The sequence below is a fragment of the Panthera leo genome, chromosome A1 (genome assembly GCF_018350215.1).
Source record: "Panthera leo isolate Ple1 chromosome A1, P.leo_Ple1_pat1.1, whole genome shotgun sequence".
NCBI classification, from domain to species: Eukaryota; Metazoa; Chordata; class Mammalia; order Carnivora; family Felidae; genus Panthera; species Panthera leo.
In genome coordinates this window covers 132,311,967-132,331,807 of record NC_056679.1, presented here as the reverse complement: position 1 = coordinate 132,331,807, position 19,841 = coordinate 132,311,967, and the positions used below count along the sequence as shown (strand labels likewise).

At 34.6% G+C, this 19,841-nt stretch overlaps 1 protein-coding gene across 1 annotated transcript in view; it reads left to right on the top strand.

The window, feature by feature from the left end:
* ADAMTS6 (ADAM metallopeptidase with thrombospondin type 1 motif 6) overlaps positions 1-19,841 on the top strand; it is a 295,715-nt gene that overhangs the window by 138,664 nt on the left and 137,210 nt on the right. The gene's annotated exons all lie outside the window — the stretch shown is intronic.

Below are 19,841 nucleotides of genomic sequence, written 5' to 3'. Positions count from 1 at the left end.
TATATGACCTACCTTGTCTCCTATTACAGCTTTTGAGTTAAAGTCTGTTTTGTCTGGTAGAAGTTTAGCTATCTCTATTATCTTTTGGTTAACATTTGCATGGAATATCTTTTTTCCATCTCTTCACTTTGCACCTATTTCTTTCCTTAAAGCTGACATGAGTTTTCTATAGGCAGTGACTAGTTCAGTCTTTTTTTTTTATCCATTTAGCCACTTCATGTTTTTTGATTGGAGAATTCAATCCATATACATTTAAAGTAACTATCAATATGTAAGACTTAGTAGTGCCATCTTATTATTTGTTTGCTGGTCTTTGGTAATTCCTTTGTTCCTTTCTTTCTCTCTTACTGTCTTCCTTTGTGAATTGATAATTATCTGTGGTGCTTAGTTTTGATTCCCTTTTATTTATCTTTTGTATATCTACAGTAGGTTTTTGCTTTGTGATTACCATGACCTTTACATAAAACATTATAGGTATAACAGTCTATTGTAAGCTGATAACAACTTAACTTTGATTACATACAAAAACTCTTCTCTCCTTTTATAATCTTTCCACCATATTTTAAATATTTTTATATGGTATATCAATTAAAATTATTGTAGCTGTAGTTATTTTTATACTTTTATTTGTCCTTTAACCTTTATACTAGAGTTAACATACTATCATAATATAATATTTGAAATTCTGAATTTGCCTATATACTTTCCTTTTGTGTGTTTTATATTTTCATTGTGTTCTCATGTTATTTATCCGCATTCTGTCATTTCAGTTTGAAGAATTCCTTTAAGCATTTCTTGTAAAACAGGTCTAGTGATGATGAACTACCTCATCCTTTTTAGGCCTGGAAAGTTTTTATAACTCCTTCATTTCTGAAGGACAGCTTTGCCTGATTAAGTGTTCTTAGTTGACAGTTTTTTTCTTTCAGCTCTTTGAATATATTCCTGTCTCTCTTGGTTGCAAGGTTTCTCCTGAGAAATGTGCTGATAATTGATGGGACTTCCCTTGTATGTGAGGAATTTTTTTCTCACTGCTTTTAAAATTCCCTCTTTGTCTTTGATTTTAGACAGTTTTTTTTTTTTAACATTTATTTATTTTTGAGAGAGAGAGAGCTCACATGCACATAAGCACACGAGAGCTGGAGAAGGTCAGAGTGGGGACGGACAGAGGATCAGAAGCAGGCTTTGCACTGACAGTAGAGAGTCCAGTGCCAGGCTCAAACTCACAAACCATGAGTTTGGCCTGAGCCAAAATCAGATGCTCAATCGAATGAGCCACCCAGGCACCCCTTTAGATGATTTTATTTTGTCTTGGAATAGATATTTTTCAGTTGGAACTATTTGTGCACTTATGAGCATCATGAAGTTGGATGTCCAAATCTCTCCCCAGATTTGGGAAGGTTCTATAAATAAGCTTTCTGCCCTTTTCTCCCACTCATCTCTTTTGGGACTTCATTAATGCATAGACAGTTTCTTTTAATGATTTAACATAATGATATTTTACAGAATGATATTCTGCTATTCACATAGGCTTTCTTCACAGTTTTTATTTATTTATTTATTTTGCTCCTCTGATGGTACTTCAACTGACTTGTCTTTGAATTCACTGGTCCTTTCTTCTGCTTTGTTGAATCTGCTGTTGAAGTTCTCTATTGAATTCTTCAGTCATGTTCTTTAGCTTGAGGATTTCTGAGTTTTTTGTTTGTTTTTTAATGGTCTCTATTTTTTGTTATTAAACCCCTCATTTTGTTCATGAAGTGTTTTCCTAATTTCATTTAGTCATCTATTTGTGTTTTCTTGAAGTTCACTGAATTTCTTTAAAAGAATTATTCTGAATTTTCTGTTATACAGTTCATAGATCTCTATTTCTTTAAGACCAGTTATTAGTGCTTATTAGTGTCCTTTGATTGTAGAAATTTACTTGATTCCTTGTGATCTTTGTATCTTTACATTGGTATCTGTGCATTTGAGGAAGCCATTTCCTTTTCCAATCTTTCACAGCAGTGTTGTGGGGCTACTGATGTGCATTCTTGCCATGGCTGGCTGTGATATGTGCTGCATGGCTCCCTGGCATCACTGTTCAGGCTTGCTGGAAGCTATGCTCAGCAGTAGTCAGAACCAGTGACTTGCTTACTTGTGTGGGTGTGTCTCTAGAATGGGTCTATGGCTGAGACAAGCCAATGGGTGGGAACCAAATCTAATAGAACTATTGATCAAGATGCTCAGCCTGAAAAGGCCACTGGCTCTGCTCTGCACTGGACTTGAGCCATTGGTTGGGATCTCTGCTAAGGGGACATCTCCAGCAGTAATGTGAAGTGCTAATTTCTGTAAACTTGTGTCCTTTCTGTGTCTTTGGCTGATTTCCTCAGTGATCCCTATGAGGCAGCATCTAAGAGGGTCTATGAGGCAGCATCTAAGAGGGTCTCATGGTAAATGCCCTGGCATTCTGGGAAAGGTGGATGGCCACCTTGGGCTCTCTTTTTTCCACTGGAGAAACTAAGCTCAGGGGACCCAGTTGGTTCAGTGCTGCATAGGCCTGGGAGAAGGATGATATAATCAAAGTAAAACTGTTCCTCTGACCTCTCTAATGTGTTTTTTCTTATTATTTTTGTTTTTGTTGTTTAAGGGGGTGCTTCTGTTTCATCCCTGAGTTCTGAGATGTTCAGAAAGGTATCTTACCTATGGATATTTGCTAGTTGCTTTTTCTGTAAAAGGGACTAAAGTCAGGAATTACCTATTTTTCCATCTTGCTGATGTCATTCCTTTTCTTCTTGATCACTATAGCTTTAGGTTTTTAAATTCTTTTGTTTTCTTTAAAAAGAAACAGATTTTTTATTTCATTGATTTTTTTTCTATTGAAAAAATGCTCATGTAAAAATTATATTGTTCTACTCTATTTTTTCCCTTTCTTATTTTTACTTTAGGGTTAAATACTTCTTTTTTCGAATCCTTTTATTTATTTAAAAATTTTTTTCAATGTTTATTTATATTTGAAAAAGAGAGAGATAGAGTGCAGGCAGGGGAAGGGCAGAGAGAGGGAGACACAGAATCTGAAAGATCATGACCTGAGCCAAAGTCGGACGCTTATCCACTGAGCCACCCAGGCCGCCTCATTTTTTTTTTTTTTAATCTTTTTAAGGTAGAAACATAGTTCATCGATTTTACATCTCCTGTCTTTCATAAGAAAGGACTTAAAGCTATAAATTTCTTTTTAGGCTCTCTTCAGCAGTATATGACATTTCATTATTCTGTGTTTCTATTTTCATATACTTAACACTGTATATTTTGTGTGATTTCTTCTTAGATTATGGTCAAATAATATTGTCCATTATTTTGAGCCTTCTATTTTGAAACTTGCTTTATGGTCCATCATGTTTGTATCTTGGTGAATGTGTCTTACATCCTTGAAAAGAGAGCATTATTTATTGCTGTTGGGTGGAGTGCTCTAGCATTTTCACTTAGATCCATTTGTTTGATAGTGTTCAAGTTTCCTATATTGTTACAGTTTTTTTTTTATTATTGATCTATCAATTTTTAATAAAGAAGTATTGAAATCTCAACAAATGTATACATTTGTCTATTTCTCCTTTTATTTCTGTCAGTTTTATTTCGTATATTTTCAAGTTTTATAAATACATTCATTCACAAATAGATTGTCTTCTTGACTAATCAATTCTTTATCATTATGAAATATCATTTTTTATCCTTAGTAACATTACTTTTCTGAAATCTTTTTGTCATTAATATGGTGACTCTAGCTTTCATCTTATTGTTTCCATGGTATGCCTTTTTTTTATCCTTTTACTATAGATTTACTTATATTTTTATATTTACTTTTTTAATGTTTATTTTATTTTTGAGAGAAATAGAGAAAGAGAGACAGAGCATGGGCGGGGGTTAGGGGGGGAGCAGGAGAGAGGGATACACAGAATCCGAAGCAGGCTCCAGGCTCTGAGTTGTCAGCACAGAGCCTGACACGGGGCTTGAACTCACAGACTACAAGATCATGACCTAAGCTGAAGTTGGACATTTAAATGACTGAGTCACCCAGGTGCCCCTACCCCATGTCTTTATATTTAAAGTGGATTTCTTTTGGACAACTTGTAGTTGGGTTTTGCTTTTTTTATCCAGTTTGACAATTTCCATTTTTTAATTTTTTTTTTTTGTTCATTTACATTTAATGTAATTAGTGGATTTTGGTCTTTAATCTAGCTGCTTGTTGCCTAGTTTTTCTATTTGTTTTTGTTTCATTTTTCTCTCTTAATTCATTTTATCTTCACTATTGGCTTATTAATTATACCTCCCTTATCTATCTGTCTGTTGATAGATTTATGGTTACAGTGTTGTTCTTTAATTTATCACAGTTTATTTTCAAATAAAATTGTGACACTTCATTGGGGCACCTAGGTGGCTCAGTTGGTTAAGCATCCGACTTTGGCTCAGGTCATGATCTTGCGGTTCATGGGTTCAAGCCCCACGTTGTGCTCTGTGCTGACAGCTTGGAGCCTGGAGACTGGAGACTGCTTCAGATTCTGTGGCTCCCTCTCTCTGTCTACCCCTCCCCTGCTCACATACTCTCTCTCTTTCAAAAATAAATAAACATTAACAAATTTTTTAAAGGAACATGATGCAGCATGATGACTAAATGGAGTTTAATGGTGCCAGATGGTGAAATACCTAAACAAGAAGTTGTGAGATGAAACTGGTGAGGTAAATAAGAAGGACAGGGCCCTATATTCATAATAAAGATCTTGCCTATAATCTCTTAGGACAGTGGAAAGTCACTGAGTAATTTTTAACAGAGATAGTATGGCAGATTTCATTTTAGATTAGGTCACTCTAGACACTGCTTGAGATATGATTTTGATAGGGGAAAACATGCTGTTGCAGTTATGTAAATTAATACTACTAATATTATTTTAGATGGTCATTGTCATGTCCCAGAAGTATGTTAAGCACAGTGAATACACACAACCATAAATATTTTCCCCATTATACAGATGAATTAAATGAGACAAAGAAATTAAATGGTTAAGCTCAGGTTGAAGGCAAGCTCTCTGGCTCTAGGTTGACTTCTAAACATTTCTGCTGTATAGTTTACAGATAATGAGGGCTGGAAATAGGATGGTGGCATTTGGTTGGATTAAAAATATATTGAAGAGATAAAATTGGCAGGGTTTGATGCTTGATTGAGTGATTGAATATGAGTGTTGAGAACAGTAAAGTTAAGGATTATTCTCATCTTTCAACCTTAGTGGGTTAGATACATTAGTACCTCCCAATGAAATAAAAGTGGAACCAGTTTAATTGAAGAAGTTATGATTTCAGTTTTTGTATTTCATTGAGCCTGTAGGACATCCAGGTGGAAATGTACAGAGGGCACCTGGATGTTCAAGTCTAAAATTAATGAGATAGTTGTGGTCTAAATATATAAATTTGGAATTCATCTATAAAGGTAAGGTCTTAGAGAACTAACATAAAGTGAAAAGAACAGAACAATCAGAACTGCATAAATAATACCTAGTAATCATTTAAAGTTTAAGCTTTGGTAGTGCTATTTAAATTGCTTTCTGACCCAAGTACTGTTTTTTATAACCTGTTTGTTATCATATGAAAACTGTCACTAAGGAATTGAGCACATAATAAAGCTAATTGAATCAAGGTGTATTTAGATATGATACCTGAACTTTCATACTCTAATTCTTGAAAGATAGAATTTTAGGACAAATAAATTATATTTAGCTTTTCTCACAGTAGTTAAACTTATGAAATTATTTTTTTAAGTTTATTCATTTATTATTTCGGAGAGAGAGAGTACACAAGCAGAGGAGGAGCAGAAAGAGAGAGGGAGATGCAGAATCCAAAGCAGGCTCCAGGCTCTGAGCTCTCATCACAGAGCCTGACACGGAGTTCAAACTCATGAACCACAATATCATGACCCGAGCCGAAGTCAAACACTTAACTGACTGAGCCACGCAAGCGCCCCAAACTTATGAAATTATTATATTAAGAAGTATTTCAGCATGAAAATGTAAATATATTTAAGACAGTTAGGAATCCTCTACTTTTTTAACATCTGTCTCCTTGAGAATAAGGACCATTACTTACTCATTTTTGCATCCCCAATGTGTACACCAGATACTCAGTCTCTATATCCGTGGAAAAACAGCTCTTTAAATACTAAATCCAAAAGGAATAGAAACCTCACAGTTGATCTCTGTATACTTAGTCTTTTGAATTAATACCATACTTAACTTTTTTGTGTATTTACATTTTATTGTGTTTGTATTTTATTGGTATTTTTAAAAATATTTATTTGTTTAGTTTTAGAGAGTGAAGGAAACAAAGAATCCCAAGCAGGCTCCGTGCTGTCAGCACAGAGCCTGACACAGGGCTCTATCCATGACCTGAACTGAAGTAAAGAGTCCAATCCTTAACCAACTGAGCCACCTAGGGTCTCCTGGTATTTTTTTTTTTTTAACCGAAATATTGGTGATACATTGTTAGTTTAGTTTCAGGTGTACAACATAGTATGGTATGTTCACCACAAGTAAAGCTACCCTCTGGCACCATACAAGTCTATCACTACACCATTGATTATATTTCCAATTCTGTACCTTTTATCCTCATGATTTATTCATTCCATAACAGGAAGCCTGTATCTCCCTCTCCCTTTCACTCATTTTGTCCTCCCTCTCTCCAGCTCCCTCTACTCTGGCAATCATCAGTTTGTTCTCTGTATTTAACATCATACTTAACTTTTGATGCTACTGTGAATATTGAATTTTGAACTTACATAGAAAATATCTTAAATGTATATTACATTATAATAAAATATATATAATCATTTTTAAATACTTGGAGAATTGATAAAATAATTATTGAATTATTTAATTTTATAGCACTATTCCCTTTGATGTTACATCAAGAATGAGGAAATGTCTGTAATTTAAATGTTAGGTCTAATGGATTTAGAAGTGCCTAATTTAATTTTAAAATCAAATTTTGAACACGATGTTTGAGTGTATGCCGAGGTATGTGTGGAGTAGACTGGTAGGTTATGTAATGTCTGAAATGGAGGAAACACTCTATAATATTACTTTTTAACTCAGCACTTTCTAATATTCAAGTAGATTTTTTCAGTTTTTGTTTGATATTTGTGTCATGCATTAAAACATAATGTAATAATTCTTGTAATTACTCTACAAGTATGTAATACATATTTACATATTTAGTTTTAAGTATAATACACATTATCTTTATTGTGGTTTGGAACTGAACCTTCAGTATATCTGGTGTATGCCTATATATGAAAAACAGCTTGCTGGCATTTTGACTGAGATTTCATTGAATCTGGAAATTAAGCTGGGAAGAATTGACATCTTCAGTGTTCAATAACAATATTCAGTATCAACAATACTGAGTATTTCATTCCATGAACACAGAATACCTCTCCATATATTTGGATCTTTGCTTTCTTTCATGGAATTTTGTGGTTTCCTGTTTATAGATTCTGTACATATTTTGTTAAATACATAGCTAGATTTTTCTTGGTATTATTGCAGATGATATTGTATTTTAAAATTACAATTACAATTGTTCTGTGCTGGTATATTGCACAGCAATTGGCTTTTGTACATCAACCTCACATTCTGTGACTGCTATACTTGTGTATTCACTTCAGGAGGGTTGTTTTTTTTTTTTTTTTTTTTTTTTGTCTCTTTGGAATTTTGGACAGAGACAATCCTGTTATCTGTGAACAAAGACAATTTTATTTCTTTCTTCCCAGTCTCTTTATCTTTTCATTCATTAATTCGTCCATTCATTCATTCATTCATTCTCTTTTGTCTTACTATACTGGCTAAGATTTCTAATATGATATTGAAAAGAATGGTGAGAGGACAAAGTTTCCTTCAAAGTTCTTAGTCTAAGGGCACCTGTGTAGCTCATGCTTGAGCATTGGACTTCGGCTCAGGTCATGATCTCACGGTTTGTCATTGGAGCCCCGTGTGGAGCCCTGTGTCAGGCTCTGCACTGATGATACAGAGCCTGCTTGGATTCTCTCTCTCCCCCTCTTTCTGCCCTCCCACTTACACTTTTTCTCTCTCAAAATAAATAAACTTAAAAAAAAAAGAGTTTCATTTCAAAAAAGAAAAAAAAGAAATTTCCTAGTCTTAGGATTAAAGTGTCCAGTTTCTCTCTCTCTCTTTTTTTTTAATGTTTATTTATTTTTGTGTGAGAGAGAGAAACAGAGTGCAAGCAAAGGAGGGGCAAAGGGAGAGGGAGACACAGAAACCAAAGCAGGCTTCAGGGTCAACACAGAGCTGTCAACACAGAGCCCAACGCCAGGCTCGAACTCACGAACCGCGATATCATGAGCTGAAGTCCGACGCTTAACCACCTGAGCCACCCAGGCACCCCTAAGTATCTCATCAGTTTCTCATCATTAAGTGTGGTAACTAGAGGGTTATTTTTTAGATACTATCAAGTTGAGGAAGTTACCTATTAGTTTTTGCTTGTTGAGAGCTTACCATGAATGGGAGTTGGAGTTTGTCAAATGGTTTTTCTGCATCAACTGATATGATTATATGATTTTTTGTCTTCTGCCTGGGGATATGATGGAGCACATTGGTTGCTTTTTGAATATTAAATCAGCTTTAAATACCTGAAATAAATCCCATTTGGTTGTAGTGGATAGTTTTTTTTATACATTGTTGGATTTGATTAGATAATATTTTTTTAAATGATTGTTGCTTAACAAATGTTAGTCTTTATTTTCCTTTCTTATAATATCTTTATTTTATTGTGGCATTAGGGCAATGCTGGCCTCCCAGGACAAGTTAGGAATGTTCCCTCTGCTTTTATTTTCTGAAAAATATTGTGTAAAACTGCTATAATTTCTTCCTTAAATGTTGGAACTCACCAGTGAAATCATCTGGGCATAGTGTTTTATAATTTTGAAGGTTATTAATTATTGATTTAATTTGTTTATACACAGGCATATTCAGATTACAAATTTCTTGTTGTATGAGTTTTTATCGTTTGTGTCTTTCAGGGAATTGGTGCATTTCAGTTATATTTGTCAACGTAGAGATGTTCATGGTATTCCTTTATTATTGCTTTTTTGTGTCTAAAGGATCAGTAATGCTGAACCATCTTTCTGATACTGGTAATCTGTGTCTTCTTGTTTTAGTTGGTTAGCTTGGTTAGAGATATATCCATTTTAATGATCTTTTCAGAGAATCAGCTCTGGGTTTTGTATTTTCAGTTTTGTATCTAATTTTTATTTCTTTTCTTCTACATGTTTTAGGCTTAAATTATCTTCTTTCTTTATTTTACTAGGGTGGAAGCTTAGATGATTAATTTTAGATCTTTCTTCTTTTCTAATATATGCATTCAGTGCTATCAATTTCCCTTGAAGCTCTGCTTTTGCTGAACCCCACAAATTTTGATAAGTTGTGTTTTCATTTTTTAATTTCTCTTAAGAAAGACTTCCTTGACACATATGTTATTTATAAGTGTGTTCTTTAATCTCCAAATATTTGAGATTTTCCTTTTTCTAGAAAAACAAAGAGATGGATTTCTGTAGGCAGACACCATTATAGTAGTTTGCCAGTATGAATTTCAGCTGCCATAAAATAATTCAGTTACCTTTTGCCCATAGTATAAGGAAGATTATAATGACAAATGTTTCCTTGTTCCAGCTACCTTCCCTATTTTTGCCATGGTGATTATACATGTTCATATAAATGCACACAAATATACACCACACTATATAAACATTTATATAGTTTAAATCTATTAAACTATATAAAACTAAACTAACTGATTAATTAAACTAATATCAAACTATTAAAGATTTTGGTCCAACCTGATAGAACAAGCTTAATAGCATCATCTTTTTCTTTTTAAGCCATACTCCACAGCCACTGTGTTCTTCATCCCTTTGGCCTTAACCTTGTATATTTGCTTGGAGCACAATGTGTAAGCATCAAATTCTTAATAAAAGCCCACAAAACCATGAATAAAATAACATGCTAGTATAAAGTAACTGGAATAATGTAACTATGTATTCCTGTGCTGTAAGACATATAAGCTTTTTTTTTTCCTAAGTGAGTTAGTTGTGTCAATTTTTTAATAAAGTTTATTTATTTATTTTGAGAGAGAGAGAGAAAGAATGAATGGGGAAGGAGCAGAGAGGGAGGGAGAGAGAGAATCTCAAGCAGGTTCCACAATGTCAGTACAGAGCCCGATGTGGGGCTTGATCTTGTGAACTGTGAGAGCATGACCTAAGCTGGAATCAAGAGTCAGATGCTTAACCGACTGAGCCAACTAGATGCCCCTAGTTGGGTTTATTTTATTTTATTTTTTACGTTTTTATTTTTAAGTCATCTTCCCACTCAACATGGGGCTTGAACTCACAATCAGGAGATCAAGAGTTGTATGCTCCACCAACTGAGCCAGGCAGGCACCCCAGTTGGGTCTATTTAAAGCAGATTATTTTAACTAATTAATTTAGCACCCTATATATCCAATTCATATTGTGAGGACTTCAGTAGTTTAGTCTGGTAATAGTGCTTAGATGAAAATCAGTAAGGAAATTGTTAATAGCATGAAAGACTGTGGATAGCTGTATGTATCCCAGAGTGTGGAGCGTAAGGGAACCTGGATTACATACCTAGGACTTTAATACCCCAAATTCAAATGGAATCTCTGCTCAAAAAGAGGTGGAATACTGGTCAGGATCTCAGAGTCTTGGGAGCAGGTGAAATAAACAATGGATTCATTTACTAAGATTTGGGTGTAAGGTAGTGTCTTCTTCGCAAGAAATAGGGAACAGAGCCTAACAATTTCAATTACTTTCAAAACCAGAGAACCAGACCAACAATATGCTATATTTTAGTACTGTTCCACAGAGCTATTGGTTTCAGTCTCTTTAAATTCTCCGTAACAGTGAACAAAATTGGTCCCAGAACCCATAAACAGAGTTCATTGAGCCTTTCTGTGAGTTATATAATGACAGTTAGGCAATTGCGAGAAAGAGGGACAGAACAAGGCAAAGTTCATTATAGTGAATATGGAACTCATGTCAGATTCTGTGAACCCCATGTTTTAGAAGAAAATGTTTATTAGATATGCGTTTTAACCTTGTGAATCTACCCAGTTTATCCAAATTGAATCTCTGCTGATAGATTTTTCATCCATTTCACTAAGCCTCTAACCCTTCATCACAATTATTAAAGTCTAATTTTATGCTAAGCACTGTGAATAAAATGAAATATAAAAAATTCTTTCTGCTTGTTGAAGTAACTAGTAAAAATGGATCCTGGTGTCAGGTCATACTTTGGAAGACAGTTTGGCAGTTTCTTACAAAAGTAAGTGTACTCTTAACTAAGGATCCACCAATACCTAAAAATGTGCAAAGCAAACTATTACAGACTTTAGAACATATTATAAAAGTAAATCCTCATGAGCTTAGGATAAAGAAGGACTTTTAAAAAACAAGACAAAAGAACACTAATCATAAAGTATGTGATTGACCAATTTAACTATAATAAAATTAAAAATCTGATTAAGAAACACCATAAAATGAAAAGACAGGACACAGTTTAGGAAAAGTTGTTTGCAGCACACATGTAGCTGATATAAGCAACTCATGCAAATTAAATATACACAGTACTTGAACATTTCACAAAAGAAGAAATCTAAATGGTCAATATGCATATAAAAAGGTGTTCAACCTAATCAATAATCAAGGACATACAAATTATGTCCACCATGATTAGCACAAATTTAAAAGTCTGACAGTACCATCTGTTGGTGGAGATGTGGTGCAACCAGGATTCTTACGCACTGCAGGCAAGAATGTTATTTAGTGTAACCACTTTGAAAAGGTGTTTGGCATTATCATGACCCCAACAATTTATATTCCACATATATCCTAAAGCAGTAATTCTCAAATTGTGGTCCATGAATCTCTGGGATTTCTGAACCACTTTCAGATCAAACCCATTTTCATGGGGCACCTGGGTGGCTAAGTCACTTAAGCTTCCTACTCTTGATCTTGGCTTAGGTCATGATCTCACAGTTGGTGAGTTCGAGTTCCCTCATCAGGCTCTGTGCTGACAGTGTGGAGCCTATTTAAGATTCCCTCTCTCTCCCTGTGTCTGCCTCTGCTCTCGTGCTCTCTCTTTCTCTGTCTCTCTAAATAAATAAACAAACAAATAAAATAAAAACTATTTTCATAACACTAAGACCTAATGTGCCCTTTTTTTCTTGAAACTGTATTGTTGTTTACAATGATTGTGTAAAATCACTAGTAGGTATAAGTGCTGGTACCCCAGCATAAGTCAAGTCAACCATACTAATAGTCATTTTATTTGTTACTAACGTGTCAGTTTTACTTAAGAATGCTCTTGATAAAGCAGAAGAATTTTTATTTTTATTTTTATTGAAGCATGACACTTACATATATATATATCTTTTATAAAATATTCTGTATCCCCAAATGGGAAGTATATGAAACACGTTTTGCTCCATATTTTAGTCTGATGGTTGTCACAGGAAAAGCACTTGTGCCATTGTTTGAGATGAACTAGCTGCTTTTTTCCTGGAACAGAATTTTTATTTGAAAGAACAAATGAGAAACTATGGGTAGTTGGCAGAAATTCACTTTGAAAGTAAACAAATGAGCTTATTATTCAAGGAAAACAACTTACACTGTTTATTACCAATGATAAAATTTGAACTTTAAGCAAAAATCAGAATTTAAGAAAAAGTTATATCTGTCATTATGAACTTGACAGCTTCCTAATATTTAAATGCTTTTCTTTTTTCTTTTTCTTTTTTTTTAAGACTTTTCTGATGAGGTTTCGTGTTATTGATGAGACCAAATTAAGAAAGATCATTGATGTTGTTTCAGAATAAATATTTCAACTAACCTTTTAAAAATTATTTGTCAAGTTTGGGGTGCCTGGGTGGCTCAATCAGTTAACCGTCTGACTGTTGATGTCGGCTCAGGTCATAATCTCATGATTTGTGAGATGGAGCCCTGGGTGGGGCTCTGTGCCAAGAGCTCAGAGCTTGCTTGGGATTCTCTCTGTCCCTCTTTGTCTCCCTTCCCCTCCTCCACTCGCTGTATCTCTCTCTCTAAAAAATAAATAAGTAAACTTAAAAAAAATCACTTGTCAAATTTTAATATAGTATCAAAAAAAAAAAAAAACCCTACTGTTATCTGAAAGGGCTATAAAAATACTCTTCCCTTTTCCAACCACATATTAGTGTGAAGCCAAATTTTCATCATACACTTCAACCAAAACGAAATACCACAACAGACGGAATGAAAAGCAGATAAGAGAACCCAGCTATTGTGTAGCAAGCCAGACTCTGAAGAGATTAGCAAAATATAATTAAACAATGCTACTCTTTTCACTGAAATTCTTGTTTTGTAAGATATTTTTAAACAAAATACTTATGTCCTCACCTAAATTTTTAATATGATGTCATTACATAAAAATTCATAAACAAGAAAGATCTTTTGGATCTCTAATATTTTTTTAATGTTTATTTTTGAAAGAGCGCAGGTAGGGGAGGGGCAGAGAGAAGGGGACAGAGGATCCAAAGTGGGCTCTTCGCTGACAGCAGCAAGCCTGATGGGGGGCTTGTAAGATCATGACCTGAGCTGAAGTCAGACGCTCAACCCACTGAGCTACCCAGGCACCCTATCTAGTATTTTTAAGAATATAAAAAGATCCTGGGGTGCCTGGGTGGCTCAGTCAGTTAAGCGGCCAACTTCAGCTCAGGTCATGATCTCACGGTCTGTGAGTTCGAGCCCCGTGTCGGGCTCTGTGCTGACAGCTCAGAGCCTGGAGCCTGTTTCAGATTCTGTGTCTCCCTCTCTCTCTGACCCTCCCCCATTCATGCTCTGTCTCTCTCTGTCTCAAAAATAAATAAACGTTAAAAAAAAATAAAAAAAAAAAAAGAATATAAAAAGATCCTTAGACCAAAAGTTTAAAAACCGTTCTTAAGATACTCTTACAGATGACCAGGGGATATGTTCAGATGTATTCAAGAATGCTCATAGTGGCATTGTCTATAGTAGCCCCGTAATAAGAACCATCCCAAATTCATCGTCACACAGTGGACAATTAAATGATATATTTACAAAGAAAACCTGTAAGTGAAAATGAATGATGTAGTTAGCTCAGCAGAGATGACATTCTCTAAAAAAAATTGTTGAATGAAAGAAGCAAATTATAAAAGAATATCTACATTGTGATTTCGGTTCTATAGACTTCAAAACCAGGTAAAATTAACATACATTGTTTAGAGATGCCATAGGGGATGATTACCACGAAAGTCAGGATAATGGTTCTTTCTTAAGGGAGGAAGAAGAAGATGATTCTAAAGTTGAACACAAGAGGCAAGCTTTTATTATTCTGAAAATGTTATGTTTCTTAAATTTAGTATTATAGGAGTTACATGGATGTTTCTTTATAATTATTCTTTAAAATTTAAATATTTTATTATCTTTTAAGTATGCATGATATCATATATCATATAATATGCATGTGAGACTAAAATTAAACTCACAAAACAAAACAACAAATAAGAAAATATCATTAGAAGGTATGACAAGGGAGTTAATCAGACTTGTTACGAATTTTACTTGTGTTGGATGCTCTGCCTTCTGTGAAACTCAAATAGTGTCAATTAGCCATTAAATTTTTATGTTTATTTCAAGCGAAGCTGAGGCTTATCTTGTAGCAGTTTTTGTAAGAATGATTCATGAGACCTCTATTCCTTGAGTTTTTGTTCAAAATGATTTTGATACTCAGTTTGGCTGAGTCCAAGTCATTACTCTGTGGTGTGCTGGTGTTAAGTGTCACCATGGTGAAATCTGAGGGTAATCTGATTGTTTTACCATTATAGGTAATTTGTTCTTTTGCCCCAGTTGCCCAAAATATATCTTAATTTTGCAGTCCATTAAGTTAACTAGAGTGTGGCTGTGTGTGAAGTCATTCTATGTCAGTTTTTCCTAGGACACCAGATTTTATCCATTTTGGTTTAAAAAATTTTTTTTAATGTTTATTTATTTTTGAGAGAGAGAGAGACAGACAGAGTGCAAGCAGGGGAGGAGCAGAGAGAAAGGAATACACGGAATCCGAAGCAGACTCCAGTCTCTGAGCTGTCAGCACAGAGCCTGATGCGGGGCTGGAACTCACGAACAGTGATATCATGACCCGAGCCTAAGTCGGACGCTCAACTGACTGAGCCACCCAGGCAGCCCAGATTTTAGCCATTTTTATTTCTCAAAGTTTTCTTGAATTTTTTATAATCACTTTCTGTTTTATTATTTTGGCCCTTTTAGTGGACACAACAGTGATATATATTGTATTTCTTTCCTTTATCTTTTAAAATGTCAGTTTTCATTTTTCTTGCTTTTCCAATCCTGTGATAAATCTTTTTGGCAGTTGCCTAATTTCATTTTTTGCTACCTCAGCATGGCCTTTTTCCTGTGATACTTTTATTTTGCACCCCACCCCCATTTACTTCCTCTGATAGTTTGTGTTTTCATCCCCTTTCTTGCCCTATCTCCTTTGATTGCTTGTATTTCTGCATTAAATTCTTGTTTTTATAAAATGATGGCTTCATTAAGTTGGTTTGAATTTATATATGTCCAGTTTTTATCTTTTCGGTACCAGTGTTTTTGTTCTGCTAAGTGTCCTCCATCTCCTATTCGTGTTTTTCTGTTCCAATTATTTATTTTCTAGATACACTTCTTGTTCCTTTTGAATCACGTGTTTGAATGAGTTTGATTTTCTGGAAGAACTATTTGTAGAAACTACAAATAGGGCCAGAGCTCTTTTCTTATCAGGAATTTATTAATGATATAGAGTAGTGCATGTGATTCAAGTTCTTTAACCCTGTATTCCTTTATAAAACTATTAGAATCTCTCTTTCACCCTTCCTTACCGACAGACTGCTTCCTACAAATATGGTTTGTGTGACTCCCATGTAAATAGGCCCAGCCTGGTCTTCTTCTGACAACTGGAGCAGGGTGTATATTCCAACAGTTTGCACTCCTACTTCAGTTGTTCTCAAGAAGGTATTTTTGGTTTTACCTCCCAGATTGTTGCACATAACTTTGGAGAAATATGCTTTGCTTGTTTACACTCAGACCTTCAATTATTGTTGTCTTTGTGTCTTGCTGCATTCATCTTTGCTTTTTCTGAATTCAGTCATCCTTTCACACACACGGTTTATAGTTTTAGAGGTTTTTTACATTTCATTAAATGCAAAATTTTTATTTATTTTTCTTGTTTTTTTTTTTTTTTTTTTTTACTGCATAACAATATAGAAATAACTGTGTCCTTTCAGCTTTTGAGATAGGAACAGAAACAATAAGACATGAGAAAGGAAATTTCTGGTGTTTTTCTTGTATCCACTAGGACATTCAGTTGGAAATCTTCAACGTATAATTTATTTCCTAGGATGGAAACAAAACAAAAAGCCTACTTTGTTTTAATAGATATTATTGAGAATTTGGGCTTTAGTTTTTTAAAAGATTAATACTAATATGAAGTATTTTGCTTTCAGAATTACTTAGCTTTTCATAATTGAGTATGTTATCCTAATCAACTACAATCTACTCTCTCATTGGATTTGAGATTTAATTTTACCCTACTTATAATTAATTATAAGTTAGCCTATAGTTGTCATATGGATGCTAACAAAAGACATGAAATTCCTGGATCAGAGACAAAGGATTTTATTCCTTACAGCAAAGTAAATAGCATTAAGCATCAGCATATTTATTTAATTTCTATTGGCCCCTGATCCCACAGAGGCAACACATATGGCTTAGATGAATGCTTCATACACAGTGGGTTTGCATCAAAACTGAAAAAAAAAAAAAATTGAGCTTGGGGAATCAGCCACTTTTATAGCAAGTAGTAAATTAACCTGTTTTTTTATCCAAGGGTGGGGGGGTTACCTCATTTGTCAAAGTTATCCTGTGAAATGTTCTGGTTAAAGCATAAGCCTTGCAGACTTGGAATACCCAGTAAAATGTGGGGAATCAGAAGAGGCCCAAGGAGACTGTCTCTTCCAATCTCTCTCTCTCTCTCTCTCTCTCTCTTTCTCTGCCTGCCTCTGTCTCTCAATCTCTGTTCATAAAACACTCCTCAAATGAGAATCCCTACCTCTATGTGATCTGAGATATTTTATTAAACACATAAAACCAACCAGGAACAGTTACCACTGTTAACTCATCCGAGTGGGCCCCATGTTCACCAAACTCTCTTTTGTTCTTATTCTTTTTTTTTTTAATTATTATTTTTGAACTCAAGAGCAGAGAGTTGAGTTTGTTTTACGTTTATTGATCTATCTATCATCTATCTATCTTCTGTCTATCTATCTATCTATCTATCTATCTATCTATCTATCTATCCATCTATCTTTTATCTTTGTATCCTCAGTTCTTAGCACAATATCATTATCATACCCACCAAGGACCCTTCTTGGTTAATATATGTAAATATGTATTTGTTTCTATAATCCTGTTTCCCATTCCAGTTTCTTTTCTTCCATAGGTAACTACTCTAATAAATTTTATGTGTATATTTGAATTCATATGTATCCTTGTAAAATGTCACATGTTTTATATATGTATGTGTTTATTTTTTAGCCTTTTAACTTTTGAAATAATTTCAAGCTTACAGAAAAATTAATATAATGGAAAGATTTCCCATATGCCCTTCACTCAGATTCAAGTATAATTAATATCTTACTTATTTTATTTATTTATTTATTTATTTATTTATTTATTTATTTTAATATAATTTATTGTCAAATTGGCTTATGTACAACACCCAATGTTTATTCCAACAAGTGCCCTCCTCAATGCCTATCACCCACTTTCCCCACTCCCCCACCTCCCATCTACCTTCAGTTTGTTCTCTGTGTTTAAGAGCCTCCCCCACTCTCTGTAACTAATTTTTTCCCCTTCCCTTCCCACATGGCCTTTTGTTAAGTTTCTCAAGATCCACATATGAGTGAAAACATATGATATCTGTCTTTCTCTGACTGACTTATTTCACTTAGCATAATACCCTCCAGTTGCATCCACGTTTCTGCAAATGGCATGTTTTCATTCTTTCTCATTGCCAAGTAGTATTCCATTGTATATATAAACCACATCTTCTTTATCCATTCATCAGTTGATGGACATTTAGGTTCTTTCCATAATTTGGCTACTGTTGAAAGTGCTGCTATAAACATTGGGGTACAAGTGTCCCTATGCATCAGCACCCCTGTATGCCTTGGGTAAATTCCTAGCTAGCAGTGCTATTACTGGGTTGTAGGGTGGTTCTATTTTTAATTTTTTGAGGAACCTCCGCACTATTTTCCAGAGCGGCTGCACCAGTTTGCATTCCCACCAACAGTGCAAGAGAGTTCCCATTTCTCCACATTCTCACCAGCATCTATTGTTCCTGATTTGTTCATTTTAGCCATTCTGACCAGTGTGAGATGGTATCTCAGTGTGGCTTTGATTTGTATTTCCCTGATGAGGAGTGATGTTGAGCATTGTTTCATGTGTCTGTTGGCCATCTGGATGTCTTCTTTGGAAATGTGTCTATTCAGCAACATTTACTTTAAATCTTTCTTTCTGTATATGTACGTGTATTTTTTTTCTGAGGTGTTTGGCAGTAAGTTGTAGACATGCGCCTTTTCCCTTAATATTTCAGTTTGTTTCCTGAGAAGAAAAGATAATCTCTTATATACCACAGTATAATTACCAAACTAGAAATTTTAACATTGATATACTACTATTATTGAATATGCAGTCTGTATTCATATTTCATCAATTGTCCCAGCAATGTGTTTTATAACTCTTTCTCCCATCCAATCCAGTTTCTATTGCATTTAGTTATGTTTCTTTAGTCTTTAATTTGGAACAATTCCTTGGCCTTTTGTTGTTATTTGAGAGTGTGTATGTAATTTTTGCTTATATATATGATATAATGCTATCAATCTTTTCCTTAATTTTTTCAGTTTTTAAGATCCACCCATATTTATGTGTAGACATCTATCTTGTTTGCTGCTTCCAATTTCTGCTCAGTATCCCATAATATGCATCAGCCAACGTTTACTTATCCATTCCCTAGTGACAGACACCTAGATTATCTTCAACAACTTGCTGTCATAAATAATTCTGTTATGAACATCTTCCTACATGTTCCCTTTGGGAGTATTCCTGGGATATATAGCCAAGATTAGAATTGTTGGGTCATAATATATCTGCCTGTTTAATTTGACAAAGTACTGCTGAATTGCTCTCTAGAACAGCCGCCCTGACCATATACTTTGTTCTAGATAACATTCTAATTTTTGCTATTATGGTGGTTTTAAAGTGGACTCTTGTTTATTCTTTCTGATCACTAATGAGTTTCACTTCTTTTACCAACTGTTCACTGAGATAGACTTTCCTCAGGAGGGAACCTATCTTTACATACGTGTGTGTGTGTGTGTGTGTGTGTGTGTGTGTGTGTGTGTGCACGCACGCTCGTGCGTTATACTCTAGCACAATCAGCCTCTTAGAGGGATCTTTTGAAGTTGATGTCATGAACAGCAGTTGTAAACCCCTATTTTACTTGACATTCTCTTAGACAATTAAACCTAAGTCCTTAAGACAACTATCTGCATCTGACAACTAAAGATTGTTAGTAGAAATAGAACTTGTAAGGTTTCCTCCTTCATGTACTAGAATTCATGAGCTGTTTTTTTTTAAGTTTATTTATTTTGAGCGAGAGCGTGTGTGAGTAGGGGAGTGACAGAGACGG